General features: G+C 41.2%; 1 protein-coding gene across 16 annotated transcripts in view; it reads right to left on the bottom strand.

Moving 5' to 3' along the window:
- BMPR1B (bone morphogenetic protein receptor type 1B) overlaps positions 1 to 21,014 on the bottom strand; it is a 700,361-nt gene that overhangs the window by 376,135 nt on the left and 303,212 nt on the right. For all 16 annotated transcript variants that reach the window (XM_073601167.1, XM_073601124.1, XM_073601147.1 and 13 more), the window contains one exon: positions 13,923 to 14,068. The gene's annotated coding sequence lies outside the window, so the exon portion shown is untranslated. The remainder of the gene's footprint in view (positions 1 to 13,922; positions 14,069 to 21,014) is intronic.

Raw genomic sequence — 21,014 nt, 5'->3', positions numbered from 1 at the left:
TGACATGCAGCTGGTGTTCCCAAAGTTCTAAAAACTTTATATCAAGGGGTGTTCTAATCGATTACAGCTGTTCAAGGGTGGATAAGAAAGATCTAACCCAGTTGCATTACCTTTAGGATGCTTTGCTTATGACTGTCACAAACTACTTTGTGAAACTCATTGGCAAAAAAATGCTTACTAAAGAATTGTTTTTCCTGAACTTCAACCTTAACAAAGATCATGTTGGCCCAGTAGCAATATTCTAAGGAAAAGTCTACAGTCTTTGCACTAACTAGCCATAACTGTTATGCTTCAGTCACACTACCATTTTTCGTGAACTGTGCTAATAGCATCATTTCAAGGTCTATAGTGACAAGTTTAAAAGACAAAACAGTTTCCAGTTACCATACATCTGCTACATTCAGTTCTAGTATAAGGAAAAAAGCAAAGTTCTCTTCAAGCAGCCTAAATGGAGTGTGTGACATGATTCATTACCACGTCTATGATTAGTGGAACTTCCTATATGCATCCTAATGGGAAGATTTGTGTTCATTTAAGCTAAACCAGTGAAGAGAACGCAATGTTCTCTTAAGAAAATAAGTATGATAAACAGAATAAAACAAAAACTCTATGCAAAACGCTCCAATGAGTATTGCAGAAACTGGCAACTACAACAATTGTGAAGAAAGAGCCATGTAAAAAAAAAAAAAAGAGTATGTTAAGAAGAAATCACTTGCAGCAAACGATGTAGCAGAATTTTAGCAAATGATGGAATGGAATGGCATTGCATAATGGAATTTCAGAAACGTTAAAAGATGCCTTGTCTGTTGCTGAAGGCTTTTGTATAATTGGTTTACACCTTCTCTTTATGACTAAATTTGTCCCATCAAAGTTACAGGGAGGAAATTTAATATAAGAGTAATCCTGGGCTTAACATGGTAACACAATGCTAATAGCAAGGGGAAAAAACAGTAAGTATATGAGAAATAGATTTGATACTGGAATCTGTTTTTATTTCCCTAGCTATCTTATCCTGACTAATTTTTTAAGGATATACAGCATAAAATACACATTTATAGAAGACATCAACACAAATACTTTGCAATAAATGTGTTTTTATATTACAAGATTATGAGCAAAATAATAACAAAAGAAAAACAACAATTAACTTGAAATGTCTCTGTACAAGTTCAAAATGTGGCTGTATAGTTCCCTCTAACTTGTGCAATTTAGTACATTAAATACAGCAAGCTCTATATTTATTTATTTTTATGTAAGGGGGTAGCATTAAGCCTCATAATTTTACATTTTTGATAATGTTTTGCTTACTTTGATTCCCTCTTCTGGTCACATGAGACATTTTTGCTACATGTATTGGGTGGTTGTAAACCTCAGTCATGAAATCTGAGCAAAGCACATATATAGCTCTAAGTGTTGTTTCTCTCTCATGCTTCATCAGCATGAGTCACTTCCGAGAAGTTTTTTGTTACATGAGAGCTCATCATGAAGTTTGTCTATTCAGAACACAGTTCTTCTGTTGTGTGAAGGGGGGTGTGTTCCTTTCCTCCAATCAGCTCTCACACACTGTAACTGCAGCCTCTCTATCCCTCCTCTGTGCTTCTGACAGATGAAGAAAGAATTTAACACTTTTTTGCAACTTTGAAGGGGTGTAGGGAAGAGAAGACTGCAGATAAACAAATAAAACCGATGTAGGAGGATTAATTTCATCTCTCTGTATCATTTGAGGCTGTTGACTTCACTGGGCATATGTGTTGGTTTACAACCACTTTAAATACAGTTTTAAGATTTTGACAATGTGAAGAAGGGATCAGATTTTGTGGGACTACTTCCGCACTGGGGAAATTCCCCTTACCTCATGTTTGGACAGAAAGTGATTGGAAACCAGTGCAATTCGTACAAAAATTGCTACAAAACATTTTTTATTAGTAAAACAGGGAAAGGTTAGAACCTTTGTCAGGTTAGTAATCTGTTTTCAGCTACCCTGGAAACAACAATTCTCTCACTACTTATCCTGCTGTCACCTACTGGACAGGAAAAAGGATCGACACCAATAAAAACGTAACCAAAGTTTTTACTCTTACATATCCAAACTTTAAAAAAAATAAAATCTTTTGGCTGGAGATAATTTTTCAGTGTGTGAAGAAAATTCTAAGAGGAGTCAAAAGACTCATTATTGTTCAAGAAACAGGAAATCATCCCCTGTTTGTTGGTAGCATGCTTCATTTTTTTGCCACTAAATTAATAAAGAAGATAAAAAAAAAATCCCCCAGTGGACTGCTTCGGTGCTTTTTTCCATCGGAGGTTTGTTTGAAGGTCATCTACTACATCCCCGGATTCCATTCTTGAGGTCCTGTACCCTTTGGAGTATCGTGTATTTTCCGATTGTGGCATCCTGCCTGTATGACTCTCTGTCATTGACATTTGAGTCTACCTGTTCTGGTAAGGGCATACACATCTCTCTCTCTTGTTGATGATGCACCATCTTTGATGCTTTCTACACCGGACAATGTTTGGTTCATTCCCCCTTTGATCCATTATCCTTTGGTGGTTATTTTCATGTTGGACAGTGCCATATATATTTTTTCAATTTTTGATTCATCATCATTTAGTGATGATGTATAAGTTTTTTCAACAGATTTTGGCACAACTTTTTTTTTTTCAGTTTTTGGATACAGTGGGGAGTAATTAGAATGCATGTCAATTTTTATTGCTCTGTATGACCCCGTTAAAAAAAAAATCCCTATGGGATTTAAACATTTTTTTTATCTTCTGGCAATATATAAGTATTTGTGCTGCAAAAATTAAGCCTAAGTTTCCCATTAAAAAGGTGAATTTTAATATTTTTTTCCTTGTATTCATTATTATGTGTACAACTCACTGATCGCAAACATACCATGAGCTGTACATAAATTCACCTGAAATTTTTTTTAAGGATTCTTTCGAGGTTAAAACAGGTTGAGAAAGACTGATCTACATCATGATAAGATGTTGGTAAAAATGCCTTTCCTGTGCTTCTAGTAACTTTGGTAGTAATTTAAATTGTACAAATGAACCTGAAAAAAAGTGCTGTGTACACATGTATGCAATTCAAAGGTAAGAATGCTAACTGTAGAAGAACATTATAAACTGATAAAATATTAATACTCACCTTGCAATGTACAGTATGTGTGTTTGTACAACGTTAAACAATAGGAAGTTACCCTTCTAAAGTATTATACTAGATAAACAATCTGCGTTCCACACATCACTCTTTTGACACTATTAAACTGGGATCTTCCAATTGTTTGCAATAAAAAAGTGGACTATAAACATTTTCCACATCAGACTCCAAAGCACTTGGCACTACAGGAGGAATTACTACTTCTTTTCTTCAGCAACAGACCCAAACAGTCTATGCTTACAGCATTACAATCATAGTTTATATGTCTAGCTGATTACAATGACTCAGACCTTGTTTTTCAGTTATTCTGTGTACTTATTTCAGTACTGTCACTGAATGTCAGTTAACTTCTTATACATCTGCTCCTGTGTTTATGAAAAAGCTTTCAAGGTATTGTAAAGGAGTGCAGCAAATGCATAGACATATAGAAATGGAACTAGAAAGTGTCTTCATTGACTTGTAAAATCAGGTATAAATTGACCATAGTTCTTCTCAAAGTGATTATGTCACTGTAGAAAATTGGTTAAACCAAGCATACCTGTAAAATAAGACAATATATACCAGGGGCATTACTTGGATTGTAAAAGATTTGGTGCAACTCTGAGCACACCAGGACGAGTAACAATGCTGTGTATGTAGCGTGCCTTGGTGAAAGGGTGGGTGTGACCTAAGTGTGTCAACTGGGGTTTAAAGAGGTATGGTTAAAAAAAAAAACAAGCCTACTCGTGTATGCGAAGTACCCATACAGTATGTCACAGCTCTTGTACCCATAAAAAATGTTTTTATTGCTCTGCCACGGCAGGTCTTGACAGGCTTTGGAAGACAACTTTGTGGACAGCTATATCCTATGACTGGAAACAAGCACACACCCATCACAACTGCCAAATATCATTAACTATTTAGAATCTGAATATGGGGTTGATAAAGTTATAGATAAGGTACATAACCCCTTTAAAACCATAAACAGGAGACATTATAAACAAGAAATTATTAGATTGAAATAACTTTGTTACCCTATATTAGTTTCCTACCTCAACATAGATGACTTCAGTAAAACTAGATATCGATGCACCAAGAGGTCATCTGCTAATACTGAAAAAGTTCTCTAGATAAATTTGTTCTCTTGCTCAATTTCTGCTACTACTCAGCTGATTTTGCCATCAGCTGACCTGTCATATCTGCCAGGAGTGAAAACCAGTGATTCACTGCTGCAGCCTGGGGCAGAAACTGACTAGTCTTGTTGCGCCCTCACCCTGTTACCACTGGAGTCTTCAGACCTGAATGAATCTCTCCAATTGACAGTCAATGGGAAGTGTCCACACCTTCAGGCAGCCACATAGACAACTGAAGACAGACCCTCCCACTTTTAAGTTTTTTTAAACTGCTGCAGCAATTAGCTAGAGCAGGGGTCTCCAAACTTTCTAAACAAAAGGCCAGTTTATGGTCTTTCAGACTTTAGTGGGGCGAAATATGGCTAGTGGGAGTAGAAAATGTCCTGACCTCCGGTGTGGGTTTACAATGCCCTATTTTTTGTGTCAGTGGAAGGAATAGTGCCCCCTTGCTGGTGTCAGTTGGAGGACTAGTGTCCCATCGTTGGTACCAATTAAAGAAATTCTGCCCCATTGTTGGTGGGAGGAATTGGGCCCTTTTTTTGTGTCAGTGGAAGGAATAGTGCCCCATTGTGGGTGTCAGTGGAAGGAGTAGTGCCCCATTGGTGTCAGTGGAAGGTGTAGTGTCTCATTGTTGGTGTCAGTGGAAGGAAGTGTGCCCCACCACTGGTGTCAGATGGAGGAATTGGTTCCTTTTGATGGTGTCAGTGAGAAGAATAATGGAATAATACCCCATTGTTGGTGTCAGTAGATTGCATAGTACCCCAAGGGCCAGATAAAAGCAACCAAAGGGCCACATCCGGCCCCCGGGCTGTAGTTTGGAGACCACTGAGCTAGAGGGTTCTGAGGATATGGTCTTGACGAGCAGGGGTCCTGTCTGAATTTTTATGCTTAAAAAGTATTTACAGTCAAAAAAAAAATTCAAGGTGAGCAGCTACGCACATACTTACCAGTCCAGGGATCCCGACTGTCCTCACCCAGGCCAGTTTTTCAGGTTCCGATCCCCAGCATCGCTATCTTGTATGTGGGAAGTTGGCTGTGACTTCCTGCGACTTAACATTACCCTGCACTTTGTAAATGGACCTGCAGCCTCCTGGGACCTGTGACGTGTCCCAAGAGGTTGCGGGCAGGGAAAGGGAGTGCTGAACATCCACCCGGATAGCCTAGGCAATTGAGTGGAAGTGGGAGCAGGCACCTGCCAAAAATACTGTAGGTACCCTCTCGCTATAAAAAAAAAATCTCCAAAAAATGTTAGAAGAGAGGAGAAGGATTAAAAAAGGCGGAACTTCCCTTTTCAGGTGAAGTTACGCTTTAAGTAAATATCACCATAGTACATTAAATGCAAACTGTGCACTGGAATTCTGTTTTATAGCAACTGTGCTGCAAATTATAAACTGTTCTTACGATGCTAGCTTTTTAGACGATTGCTGATCTTTTGGCTAATTAGAGGGATATAAGGGTGGAGGTGTGGAGGCAGTTGCTGCTACTGCCTATTCACGCATGCACCCCCAAAGTTGAAGACTGGGACTATCTCGGCACTTGATAATAACTTACTTTGAACTTTGAAAAGAACATAAAAATTACATAAATTTTAATGATTGCAATACAAAATTACATAACTAGTGTATACATACAATAATAAAATCAGGAATATATACCTCACTGAATACAGTAAATAACGGGTGAAACCCGCAAAGTTTCTGTAGAGGGAGGTATACAGGATTTTTCTCTTGACCGGTTTCGCGGTCAAAACCGCTTCTTCAGGAGGAACAGGTCTACAAGGCAATTGAAAATCTTTAATTCGTAAACAAATTAGAAGGTATGCAGCAGACATAGGTAATCACAAAATAACATAATACAGAGGTAATAAAATTGAGGACTGGCTCACCCACTCAGGCAGGTTCAATGGGATAGCAGGACCCAACACAAATCCCCCCACGGCAGACACGGGGGATTATGAGCAGACTCTGGGTTAATAGATGGTAAAAAATGTATATATAATTATGATAAGGAAACTAAAATGTGGGGGGAGTGCACACCCGGGTGAGGAGGAGGCTGGAATGGGGAGTGATGAGAATGGGGGCAGTAGAAGGGAAAGAAAGGGGGGGGGAGAGGGAGGGGAGGGGGGAGGGGAGGGGAGGGAGGGAAGGATGGGTAGGTAGTGCAGAGGGGTGGGATGGGACAGGTGGGGAAGGGGGGGAAGGGGGGGAGGAGGGAGAGGGGAGGAAGGAAGGGGGGGAGGGGGAGGAGGGAGAGGGGAGGAAGGAAGGGGGAGGGAGGAAAGGGGGGGCAAGGGGAAAGAGAGGGAAGGAGGAGAAGGGGGGGTTTAGGAGAGGGGGGAGGGGGAAAGGAGAGGGGCCAGTGAGGGGGAGGGGAAAGGGAAGGGACGGGATGTGAAAGGATAGTGGGAGGGAGAAGGTTGAAGGTGATGGACGGGGAGTGATGGGGACACAGGAGGGGAGGAAGGTACTGAAGGAACCCCCAGGGCATAAAAGTGCTGTGAATTGTATACTGATAAGAAGGACTAAAGAGATAGCAAGCTGACACTCACCAGATGGTCAGTGAGCCAGAAGTAAGCGCATGAGCTGTGTGTAGCGAGGTATGGTCTGAGGCAAGCAGCATCAATGAGTGGCATGGGGGTAATCCTGAGTTCAGTGAACATTATGGTTTGGGGTTACAATGATGTTAAACAGAATAAAAGCATGGCAGCCTCATCTAAAAGATAAAAATGAAAAAATATGACCAGCATGGATAGGATCAAGGTTCCAAGGGTCAGGGGTCAAGGGGGATAGTAGAGAGGGCAGGGAAGAAACACATATAGGAATGAAAAGGGACAAAACAGCCCTGCAAGGCTGGCAAGGGTGAAAGGTACAGGAGAGGGCGGAGTGAGAGACACATGTGTGAGATGAGGGAATTCACATCTCTGCATAGCTCGCAGGGACATGTAACATGTAAAGGAAAGGGGTTGCAGAAAACAGTGGAAGGCGCATTCCTGCACTGATCGCAGGGACACACACCGACGCAGAGCAAGGAACGTGGTAAGGTGATAAGGGAAGGGACTTCCCACATCCAGGGCAGGGGCACACTGACCTTAAGAAAGATGATCCATCCAGGCAACTCAGAGGATAGAGTCCGGACATGCTCGAACAGCGGTCCCAACAGGGCCGCTATAAGGGCTCCCCAACACGGAAGTCAGAGCACGCCAACGTGGGCGGCGTCTGACGTAACCGGGTCTGTTTGCCTGCACTGCGCAGGTGCACGAACCCGTGCTACTGCGCAAGCACGCGCTGATGTCAGAAGGAATCTCGATCCAAGACATACAGTGCAAGCAGGGACACACAGGACTGCCAGGGCAAACACATGTCCGCCGGGGGGGAGAGGAGACAAGGATTCCGCATGACACCATAACCACTGAGAAGGGGGGAGAGCGAATCCTCTTAACAGCAATGGATAAAGGAATTTATTAAAAATGGATACAAATAAACTGTGAAAAAATTACTAGATAGTTATCTCTGGGGATATCGCCCCAGGACTGTCACCAATCCTAACACAAATAAACAGATCATTCACAAAGTGAAGTGTCTATGGGACAATACAATAATAAAAAGGAAGAAAGAACAGAAGGTATCGATTCCCATCAAGGGAAGGGGGATATGGGGGATATGGTGGATATGGGGGAGTGACGGGGGGGAGGGTGGAGAGGGGGAAGGGAAGGAAGGGATGCAGAGCATGGAAAAGAGGGGAGGGGCAGGGAAAGGGAAAGGGAGGGAGGAAAGGGGGGGGATACAGGGGGGAGACAGGGAAAGGGGGGGGGGGGGGAGGGGAAGGGGAGTATCTTCGGAAGAGTCACAAAGAGGATCACAAAAACTCACAAAAAAAGTTTGTAAGATACCATTTCATTGAGGCCAGGGGGGGTACCTTACACCCTTGCCAGCCTTGCAGGACTGTTGTGTCCCTTTTCATTCCTATATGTGTTTCTTCCCTGCCCTCTCTACTATCCCCCTTGACCCCTGACCCTCGGAACCTTGATCCTATCCATGCTGGTCATATTTTTTTCATTTTTATCTTTTAGATGAGGCTGCCATGCTTTTATTTTGTTTAGCATCATTGTAACCCCAAACCATAATGTTCACTGAACTCAGGATTACCCCCATGCCACTCATTGATGCTGCTTGCCTCAGACCATACCTCGCTACACACAGCTCATGCGCTTACTTCCGGTTTACTGACCATCCGGTGAGTGTCAGCTTGCTATCTCTTTAGTCCTTCTTATCAGTATACAATTCACAGCACTTTTATGCCCTGGGGGTTCCTTCGGTACCTTCCTCCCCTCCTGTGTCCCCATCACTCCCCATCCATCACCTTCAACCTTTTCCCTCCCACTATCCTTTCACGTTCCGTCCCTTCCCTTTCCCCTCACCTTCACTGGCCCCTCTCCTCCCCCCCCTCTTTCCCCCTTTCCCCCCCCTCCCTCTCCCCCCCTCTCCTAAACCCCCCTTCTCCTCCTTCCCTCTCTTTCCCCTTGCCCCACCTTTCCTCCCTCCCCCCTCCCTCCCCCCTCTCCCTCCTCCCCACCCCTCCCCCCCCTTCCCCACCTGTCCCATCCCACCCCTCTGCACTACCTACCCATCCCTCCCTCTCCCCTTCCCCCCTTTCTTTCCCCTCTACTGCCCCCATTCTCATCACTCCCCATTCCAGCCTCCTCCTCACCCGGGTGTGCACTCCCCCCACATTTTAGTTTCCTTATCATAATTATATATACATTTTTTTACCATCTATTTACCCAGAGTCTGCTCATAATCCATCGTGTCCTCCGTGCGGGGATTTGTGTTGGGTCCTGTTATCCCATTGAACCTGCCTGAGTGGGTGAGCCAGTCCTCAATTTTATTACCTCTGTACTATGTTATTTTGTGATTACCTATGTCTGCTGCATACCTTCTAATCTGTTTATGAATTAAAGATTTTCAATTGCCTTGTAGACCTGTTCCTCCTGAAGAAGCGGTTTTGACCGCAAAACCGGTTGAGATAAAAATCCTGTATACCCCCCTCTACAGAAACTTTGCGGGTTTCACCCGTTATTTACTGTATTCAGTGAGGTATATATTCCTGATTTTATTATTGTATGTATACACTAGTTATGTAATTTTGTATTGCAGTCATTAAAATTTATATAATTTTTATGTTCTTTTCAATTGTAAGTTATTATCAAGTGCCGAGATAGTCCCAATCTTCAACTTTGGGGGTGCATGCGTGAATAGGCAGTAGCAGCAACTGCCTCCATGCCTCCACCCTTATATCCCTCTAATTCTACAATATCGGGATGATATATATATATATATATATATATATATATATATATATATATATATATATATATACAGTGGGGACGGAAAGTATTCAGACTCCCTTAACTTGTTCACTCTTTGTTATATCGCAGCCATTTGCTAAAATCATTTAAGTTCATTTTTTTTCCTCATTAATGTACACACAGCACCCCATACTGACAGAAAAATACAGAATTGTTGACATTTTTGCAGATTTATTAAAAAAGAAAAACTGAAATATCACATGGTATTCAGACCCTTTGCTCAGTATTTAGAAGAAGCACCCTTTTGATCTAATACAGCCATGAGTCTTTTTGGGAAAGATGCAACAAGTTTTTCACACCTGGATTTGGGGATCCTCTGCCATTCCTTCTTGCAGATCCTCTCCAGTTCTTTCAGGTTGGATGGTAAACATTGGTGGACAGCCATTTTTAGGTCTTTCCAGAAATACTCAATTGGGTTTAAGTCAGGGCTCTGGCTGGGCTATTCAAGAACAGTCACGGAGTTGTTGTGAAGCCACTCCTTCATTATTTTAGCTGTGTGCTTATGGTCATTGTCTTGTTGGAAGGTAAACCTTCGGCCCAGTCTGAGGTCCCGAGCACTCTGGAGAAGGTTTTTGTCCAGGATATCCCTGTATGTGGCCGCATTCATCTTTCCCTCGATTGCAACCAGTCTTCCTGTTCCTGCAACTGGAAAACACCCCCACAGCATGATGCTGCCATCAACATGCTTCACTGTTGGGTATGTATTGGACAGGTGATGAGCAGTGCCTGGTTTTCTCCACACATACCACTTAGAATTAAGGCCAAAAAGTTCTATCTTGGTCTCATCAGACCAGAGAATCTTATTTTGCACCATCTTGGAGTCCTTCAGGTGTTTTTTAGCAAACTCCATGCGGGCTTTCATGTGTCTTGCACTGAGGAGAGGCTTCCGTCGGACCACTCTGCCATAAAGCCCCGACTGGTGGAGGGCTGCAGTGATGGTTGACTTTCTACAACTTTCTCCCATTTCCGACTGCATCTCTGGAGCTCAGTCATGGTGATCTTTGGGTTCTTCTTTACCTCTTTCACCAAGGCTCTTCTCCCCCGATAGCTCAGTTTGGCCGAACGGCCAGCTCTAGGGAGGGTTCTGGTCGTCCCAAATGTCTTCCATTTAAGGATTATGGAGGCCACTTTGCTCGTAGGAACCTTAAGTGCAGCAGAATTTTTTTGTAACCTTGGCCAGATCTGTGCCTTGCCACAATTCTGTCTCTGAGCTCTTCAGGCAGTTCCTTTGACCTCATTATTCTCATTTGCGCTGACATGCACTGTGAGCTGTAAGGTCTTATATAGATAGGTGTATTGCTTTCCTAATCAAGTCCAATCAGTATAATCAAACAGACCTGGACTCAAATGAAGGTATAGAACCATCTCAAGGATGATCAGAAGAAATGGACAGCACCTGAGTTAAATATATAAGTGTCGCAGAAAAGGGTCTGAATACTTAGGACCATGGGATATTTCAGCTTTTCCTTTTTAATAAATCTGCAAAAATGTCAACAATTCTGTGTTTTTCTGTCAATATGGGGTGCTGTGTGTACGAGGAAAAAAAATGAACTTAAATGATTTTAGCAAATGGCTGCAATATAACAAAGAGTGAAAAATTTAAGGGGGTCTGAATACTTTCCGTCCCCACTGTGTATATATATATATATATATATATATATATATATATTGTGACAGAGAGAGGCTCTGTCACTATAAGTTTATAGGAAAAGGTGACTCAAGAGTCTCATTAAGGATCGGGGCGTTTCGGACTCCGGGCTTTCCTCCTTCTCGTTACTGCTATTATGCACCTGCTGTGTCTCCGCCATGTTCATCTCCCACTGCGCTGAAAGAGAAGGGACGGGGAATATTCTAGAAAGAACGTCAGGGGCGGGTGACGCGGGCGGAGTTTCATGCATGTGCAGTGTATATAAAGCTAACACACGTGTGTCGTACCTACGTTCTGTGTGCGTAGGAAGGAGGACCGGAAGCACCGAACGTTCTAACAAAGGTAATATTTTAACTTGGGACATCAGTGGCCTATACTGATTCGAGATTGAGGCCTATATTGTGATAAGATGTTGAGGGGCCAAATGAGTGATAACTTTCACTTTGTTCGCACTCACCCATCCTCCTCCTCCACCTGCCACAAGTCCACCCCCAGAGCCACAGTCTCCAAGGAAGGCTGCAGGGGAGGCTGCAGGGAAGCATGCAGGGAAGGCTGCAAGGAAGACAAGAAAGTCATGGGCTGGGTTCTGTCTGGTCTGACAGAAGACGGAGGCTGTTGTAGTACCACAGCCTGGGGACATATATGTCATCTGCTGCTGTTCGTGACCTCGGGGAGTCCTGGAGCAGATTGTGCTCCCTTAAATATGGACTTCTCAGGCTACCAATTTTAATTTACAGTTGATGTGTGCCCTGGGGGCCAAAGGCTTCGCAAATTCAAGCAGTTTCTCCGGCGTTGCCTTCCTCTTTATTTTGTTATTATGAGCCAGAATAAATGTTTTTTTTATATATATGAAAATACTTGCCTATGTGTTTTTCTTCAAATAGGACAGTTTGTTTTTTAGTAGTCAGGTACATTTCAAAAATACAATGTCTAATTAACAAGGGACACCAACCAACCTCCTTGAGCTTTATAAAAATACAAGATGATATTGTTGTTGTGGAAACTTGACACACAAAAAAAAATATGGGGATCACTAGAAAATAATTTAAAAATAATCCAAAAAACAGGAGATCTTGATTAAAAAATTTTTAAAAATTACTATAAAAAATAATTCTAAACATTATTATGGAGATCTGAATTTAAAAACAAAAATGATTATTCAGGAGATCACGAGAAATAATAAAGAAGTACGTTTGTCAGAACTTTGTGTGAATATCAGCAGCAAAACAACTTTATTCTACTAGCATTATAAAGAACAAAAGAATGCGCTGCATTAAAAGATCCAATAATTTGCAGCGTGATATGAATGTGCTAGCTCCCTTACGAACGCTAGTTTTACCAGACTGAGCGCTTCCGTCTCATACTTGATTCTGAGCATGCGTGATTTTTGGCGTGTCGGAATTGCATACAGACGATCGCATTTTCGGATAGGAACTTTTTCCAACCGAAAAATAGAGAACATGCTCTCAATATTTTGCTGGCTGGAATTCCGCCAGCAAAAGTCTGATGGAGCATACACACGGTTGCATTTTCCGACCAAAATCTCTCATCAGAGTTTTGCTGAAGGCATTTCCGATCGTGTGTATGGGGCTTCACCCTGCCTTCCTCGACCAGGTTTTCCTCAGAGGTTGCTGGCAGTTCCTTGAGCTGTGGCTTATTGACCTCCTGTTTGATGATGCCTGCATAGTTCTAGGGTGGCAGAGCCAGTGGCATGACAATTATCTTTTATGCTTCCTGTAAGGTGAGCATTTTGACTAACACTGTAAGGGGGAGGGCCATTTCTTTCACTGACCGCCAATGACCAGCCTTAAGCCCCATACACACTATTAGATTTTCTGCAGATTTTTGTCTTCAGATTTACCAAAACCATATAATATGAGGTCAAACCTTAAGAGTTTCAATCTCTATGCAATCAGGCAGGCATGGTTTTGGTAATTCTGAAGACAAAAATCTGCAGAAAATCTAATAGTGTGTATGGGGCTTTAGACAATAGTGAGTAGCAGGGCCGTCACACCCTGGGCTTACAGAAAAATTAAAGATTAAATGATGCTGAGGGTCATTCAACCCCATCAAAGATTGGTGCTAGATTGGTGAATAGATGAGTCTGTAAGGAAGTGAAGGTGAGTATAGCAGCCAAAGCTTTTTTTCTTCCACTGACCACCAATATAAGGGGCAATTTTCCCAATGCCCCCCCCCCCCCTAATGAATTGGCTTTAGCAGGGGTTCCCCAAGATCTTTAAAATAATTTTAGGTGTTCCTCCCTGAGTATAAAGTTTGAGACTGATGGCTGCTCAAACCCATCCCCACTCTACTAAAAACATGTTTTTATTATTTTCTGTCTCCCGCAACCCAAGTAGCAAAAAATTCTTGGCAGTAGTTCTAACCATATCCCACTTCAAAACAACAAAAAAAGGGTCCAGTTTTTCCTGACCCTGGCGCCTATGTGTCTAAAAATCACAACAGTGCTCTTAACATTAGGGTAAAGGAGAAATAAACATAACTTCAAACATTAAAAAAAATCGACATTAGACATAGGTCATGTTTACATTTCCTTCCTACATATTCTCTAGCAAAAACAATGCTCTGCCTCCAGCATGAGTGAAGGGATACACAAAACAATATTTAACAAAGACCAACCTTTGGTTCCTACTGAAATACAGATGAGCTACTGCTTTCTACACGCTTAAGCAAATACAGCCAGTATTACTGTTGAAGATGTTTCTCCCATCCGTCAAATTGAAGAGCCTTGTAAAAGTCATGTACAGAAATACGTTTCATATGAGCTAAAACAGAAAAGAGGAGAGATTGTTAACAGATAAAATAATATGTTTATTCACTTAAAGTGATACTAAACAGAAAAGTGTTAGTTGCCATAATTAATTCACATAAACCATATAAAGTAAAACCTTGGATTGAGAATAATGGCCTGTACACACGATCCGAATATCGTATGACCGATCGTACAACCGTTCTCGCTTAATAGTCACAAGTAGAAATTGAATAGCTAAATAAAGTCACGAAAATTCTCGTACGACAGACAAAAAAAAACGGAAGTGATGTTATGTGTTGTAATGTATTTGTATTGTATTTTCGGACAACAACTATACTGACTAAACGAAAATGGTATGATCTGGAATTGTACAAGGAAATTTTTCGGGTATGTCCGATCGAATAATATCGGATGAACGGTCGTGATCGGCTGTCGAAAGCAGTGTACACACGATCCGAATATCGTACGATCCTTCCTCGGACGACCGTTTTCGTACAATATTTGGATCGTGTGTACATGCCATAATTTAGTTTGAGAGAGGTTTGCAAGACCAGCAAAATTTCTCTATAAATTTTGACTTGATTAACAAGCGATGTCTTGATATAGTAACATCATGTCACAATTAAGTATAAAAGAGAGGTGCCTCTAAGTGTAGCTATATGGTTACATTTAATGAAGATGCAACATTTACCAACTCACATGGTTGATGATAAAAACAGGCACATCTAAGTATGCAGGCATCCAGGGTAAAGCTGTCCACAGACCATCCTCCCCGGATGCCTGCATACATAGATATGCCTATTTTAATCATCAACCATGTGAGTTGCTAAATGTAAAAACCTTCATTAAATGTAACCATATTGCTACACTTAGAGGCACCTCTTTTCTCTTTTATACTCTGTAGCTCCTGCTGGATTTTGCTTCTAATCCCCTTGTGGAGGCTGACATTTGTGGATGGACATTTTATGGTTACACAACCACACATTGCTATAATCTTTTAATATGAACTACAAACTGAAGGACTTATTAATAAATGGTTGTGGAACAAATCATCTGAGTTTCCATTATTTCTTATGGGGAAATTCCCTTTGATATACGAGTGCTTTGGATTACAAGCATGTGTCCAGAATGAATTATGCTTGCATTTCAAGGTTTTACTGTACACTGTATATCATGTCACTGTAATTTGTTTTTGTTTTTATTTTTAATTCTCTAAGTACCTTATTGCCACAGCACTGTTGCAAGATCACATGATCTTTTCCTGTACTTTTGCATCTGCTGGGAATGGCTTCTATTACTCTACCAACGTATGCTCTATACAGTGTGAGTCTGTGTCTGCAAGGCCCTGATGGGTGCTGCACTAGTCACATGACTAACAGAACCAGTTTCAGAAGAGCAAATCAAGTTAGATTATAAATATTAAATAACAGTTTTATAACACCTAATAAATCTTTATTGCACATCAAATGTGTGTCTTTGGTGCATTCATATGGTTTAGACAGAGTCAAAGATGATTTACACTAGCTTTCATTTTGTTCACACTGCATCTGCATCCAAGGCCCTATAGTGTTTTGAAGTAGGAGGACATAAAGGAGGGGGGGTGGGAGTGTCATTTAGTACTGTGTATATGCCCAGATGTGTGACTCTATACTCATGTGGGCTGCACAGATAAGAAAAAGGAGGAAATTAAGAGTTTAGAAGGCAACTAGAACTGGAGCATGCTCAGCAGATGACACCAGCTGGTCTACACAATCTCAGGCTGCAGTGGGGACACAAAGAAGATAGGAGGGATAGTTGAAGGCAGGATCACGCAGGTATATTTCATTCTACACATAGCAAATGCTTTAGTGGCTTTGTGAGTATGAACACTCTGTTATACAGCATGTAATGAGAGTTTTTCATAGTCAGGTTTAATAATGACACTTTAATGCTGCATCATTACTGAATGTTAAAGCCCAACTCCATAACTCCATTTCTTCTTATACTTCCTCACAAAAACATCTTCATTGCCTCACTGAAAGTCCTGTTTTAATCTATGGGAAATAGTGATTTCCTGCTCTGCATTGTACACTGCTCTTTATTCTTTCAGGGACTGGTTCCCTCACCGCCCCTGTGTACATTTTCTAAAGCAGATCGATTTGAGAGGGCACTACCAATAGGAAGTGTCCACAACAAGCAAGCAGTAATGTTGACACGCGGAAGAAGGACACGCCAGATGTAAGCAGAAGGGCAGCAGGAGGATCATGTAACCACGGCTTAAGGTAAGTAAAATGAGCATTTAGAAACTTTTTTTTTCCTTGAGATGAGGGTGGTATGGTAATCCTGAAGTTGGGCTTTAGTCTATTGTCTTTACCTTTTACAAATATTACATATTAGCATGATTAGAACCTAACATACTTTATTTAATATATTACTCCTTGAAAAGCTTTATATATAATGGGTATAGAAAAGAATCACCCCCTTTAAAAGAATCATATTTTGTTGCTTTGCAGCCTGAAATGAAGACAGACACAGTTTTTGTCAGAAAAAAAATCAAAAACAGCATAACTTCACATCAGATCAATCCCTTGTATCAGTATTTTGTTGAACCACCTTTTGCTTTAATTACAGCATTTTTGTCTGCCAGGATATGTGTCTACTAAATTTACACATCTAGACTTTGCAATATTTGCCCGCTCTTCTTTGAAAAACTGCTCAAGTTCAGTTAAATTTGATGGTGACCGTTTGTGGACTGCAGTCTTCAATTAATTCCACAGATTTTCAATGGGGTTTAAGTCTGGGCTCTGACTAGGCCATGCAAGGACATTCAAGTTTTTCCCCTTCAACCACTTTTGCTGTGTGCTTTGGGTCATTGTCATGTTGGAAGGTAAACCTTCTTCACATTGACAGCTTTCTGGCAGAAGGCAGCATATTTTCCTCAAGAATTTGACGGTATTTTGCCCCATCCATTTTTCCTTCTATCTAGACAAGTGCTCCAGTCCCAGCTGCAAAGAAACACCCCCCAACAGGATATTACCCCCTCCATGCTTTACTGTAGGAATGGTGTAATTTGGATAGTGAGCTGTATTGGATTTCTGCCAGACATATTGTTTGGTGTTGAGGCCAAATAATTAAATTTTAGTCTCATCTGACAATAACACCTTTTTTTCCATGTGTCCTCAGAATCTTTAAGGTGGATTTTGGCAAAGCTCAGTCATGACTGCATGTGGCCTATCTTGAGGAGTGGCTTTTTTCTTGCAACCCTCCCATGCAAGCCACATTTGTGGAGAATTTGTGTTATTGTTGTCACATGCACACAATGACCACTCTTTGTCATATATTCCTGCAACGGCTTCAGAGTTGCTTTAGGCCTCTTGGTAACCTCAGTTTGCAGCAACGTCCTGATCCAGGGAGAGTCTTGGTTGTACCAAATATCTTCCACTTCTTAATAATAGACTTCACTGTGCTTGTAGGCATTGATAAAGCCTTAGAATTCTTTTTGTATCTTTCTCCTGACTTGTGCCTGTCCACAACTTTATCTCAGAGATCTTTTGATAGTGCCTTGCCACCCATAGATTGTTTGCTTCAGTTGCACTACCAGGGACTGAAGTGCTCTAAGAAAGTTCCTTTCATGCTGAGCTAATCAAAATGACCACAGCTGATCACAGTTGAAAGTCAAGTGCCATTGAGAAGGTGATTAATTACACCTGATTGAGTTTATAAGTCGATTTTAGTAGGAGGGTGATCCTTTTTTCAGCTCAGTGATTCTGTTTTTGAATTTTGTGTGTACATTAACACTAATTTTCTGTCAGTAGTTCCCTTAGAAAACTACCCTTGCTTAATGCAGACTAACTTTGGTAACAATACTGGAATGTGCTACAAATTCAGGTAGTTCTTACTATCACCACTTTAAAGGGTAACCCCACATATAATTGCTACACAAGCCAAAAAATGGCTTGAAAGGGAAATTACCTCTCCTTTTCAGTCTGCAGCATGGTAATTTTTTCTAAAATTCAATGCAATATGGCAAGCTAGAGGCATTCCGTAAACAGATGGTGTACAGAACCCCCCCCCCCCCACACACACACACACACACACACACACACACACACACACATTTTCCTCCTTGTGTGGTTGGCTCACAGATTTTTCCATACATCTTCACTAAGATACAAGTCAGATTTTAGGCATCTTCTGCAACAAAAATTACATTTTTTGTGAGATATTCCAAAAGGGTTAATCACATCTAAAGGGATTTAGACACAGCAACTTTCCTCAGTAGAACCCTTTAAGACCATACGTTGACTGATAATGAAAAAGTCACTTCCATTCACAATCTCTGTGCACATTGACACAAACAGACAGCTTTTCCTTTAGAGCAAAGAAAGGAAGGAATCTGCAACAGGGGAATGTTTCTTTTTTTCTCAACAAAACAAAAAAGCCATACATTGTGATGATAATACCCAAATATAGTAATGTCCATATTTGGGAAATAACAAGCTCATGGGGAGGAACCAGTCACCATGGCAGCAGCACCTGTAGGATGGGCGGAAGCTGATGGGGAACTAAGAGACTAGTTCCCCATCAGGTCTGCCTTGTCATGGGCAGATTCAAAAATCACAATAAGACTGGATAGTGGCTACAGATCTGCCTACTGCTGTCATTCAAAACAAAAGTTGACCAGATGGGAAACTAGTCTTTCAATCCCCCTTCAGGCTTCACCCACCCCAATTCATAACTCCTCAGCCATACACCTGTCTTTGTGATGGGCGCGGGTACCAGGGGAGGCGTGCACTGAGGGGTGAGGAATGTCTAGTACAACAATATGACCTCCAACAGATTTATGTACCTGTTTCTGAAAGGCACGTGAATCTAGTGCAAGCCTTGACAATCTCAGTGTGGAGACCCGACAGAAATCTAGAAAATGCAGAGTGCTCTAAGTGACTTGTTGCAGCTTCCAATAAGTGCTGTGAAAGCAAGCGATTTTAGTACAGGAGAGGAGCTGTGTAAGACTGAAGGTAAGGCTGGAGTTCAGCTTTAAAAGTATGCATTTGTGTGGTCACTCTTTCTCAATATGAAACAGGGAAAATGAAAAGCCCTCCAGATACAATGGAAGCTTCCACTTTTGTGCTCTATGTAAATGTAATAATGTAGTGAAGGGGGTGGCCTGGGGAAAAAATGGTGGATGTCAAGCTGCAAACTGCACATTCCACTGCGAGTTAAGCATCAAAGTATAGCTAAAAGCAAACTTTAGGAGCCTCCCTTGCTTGATCCAAATCAAAAAAAAAAGTTTTGCTCACAGTTCTACTTTAACTTCTTTTTTATAAACAATAGCCTGCATTTCAATTAGACCACAGTTTTTCCTTATGGTTTTAATGACTGAGAAATGAGCTCAACAACATTCTAAATAACTTATTAAACTGTAATGAAATTTAATGAAAGAGACAAAAACATTGTTCCATATTAAACGCAGAGCAATATCTGATGGATCATGTGCATAACAGAAGTGGCTGATGAAGGAGTAAACAGGCAGCATAGACATCTACTGAATGCCTCCTGGAGTAAATCTGTCCAAGTTTAACCACCTGCTATGTGTAAATGCTTCTAACCCTGCAATATTTGTATTAGGATTTGTCTGCATTGAGTATTTAGACCATGTGATATAGATATGTGATTTTCTAAGCCCAAGCCATTCACTAAAAGGGTTATCAAGGGCATCAGCTGTGATATTTAAAGTGTCCTTGGCTGTACCCTTAAGACAGGTACAGCTCCATTGTCTTAATATTATATACCAGGGATATGCAATTAGCAGACCTCCAGAACTACACGTCCCATGAGGCATAGTAAGACTCTGGCAGCCACAAACATGACACCCAGAGGCAGAGGCATGATGACACTTTTAGTTTTGCAACAGCAGGAGGTCCGCTAATTGCATATTCCTGTTATATACCCTCCTATGCTAATATGCTATATTATTATTTTTTTTATTTGACATCCTTTGAGTCTCCTGTTAATCAGGTCTATTCATATCCTGGTCTAACCAGCTCAGGAAAATGCTCTATGAAAGGCTGGTGGTTTGCCTCAAAGTCACCACCTGCTGGCAGCAAGTTGTAAATAAAAAATATTTATATGTAGCCCATGCTTGCCTGCATTAATCAAACTGGCCTCTACTGTAAATATTCCTAATTCAAACATGAAGCATGACAAAAAATGCATAGAAATCTTCTGAAATGTGTGTTCACCATCTTCAAACACTGAACTCCAGACATACTGCTAATTACACAATTTAACAAAATACAGGTGGATTATCGCACCTGTCACAGAATAGGTAATTCTGTTCATTGGAATTCAATGGTATTCAGTCTTCAGTGGTCAAGGTACTCCTGCCATGAACTTCACCCCCATGCACAATGCTGTTGAGCAATAAAGAGTGATATGGGACCTGTCCATGAAGGAACAGCAGTACATTAATAAGATCACCACTCTGCTCTCTCTTTTCATTAGTGAGTTTCTACTGCATTAAAAAGATAGCACTCTCCAATAAAATAGATGGGAATGGACTTACATGTTACATGAAGCAAAATATACCACACTCAAAATGCCCACAATCAATAATTAGTGAAAACATACACTCACTGGCCACTTTATTAGGTACAGCTGTTTAATTGCTTGGTAACACAAATTGCTAATCAGCCAATCACATGGCAGCAACTCAGTGCATTTAGGCATCTAGATGTGGTGAAGATGACTTGCTGAAGTTCAAACTGAGCATCAGAATGGGGAAGAAAGGGAATTTAAGTGACTTTGAATGTGGCATGGTTGTTGGTGGCAGATAGGCTGGTCTGGGTATTTCAAAATCTACTGGTATTTTTACATACATCCATCTCTAGGGTTTACGGAGAATTTTAACCCGAAAAAGAGGAAATATTCAGCGAGCGGCAGTTGGGTCGATGAAAATGCCTTGTTGATGTCAGAGGAGA

This window comes from Aquarana catesbeiana, linkage group LG01, assembly GCF_042186555.1.
Source record: "Aquarana catesbeiana isolate 2022-GZ linkage group LG01, ASM4218655v1, whole genome shotgun sequence".
NCBI lineage: Eukaryota > Metazoa > Chordata > Amphibia > Anura > Ranidae > Aquarana > Aquarana catesbeiana.
This window is presented reverse-complemented; position numbering and strand designations above follow the sequence as displayed.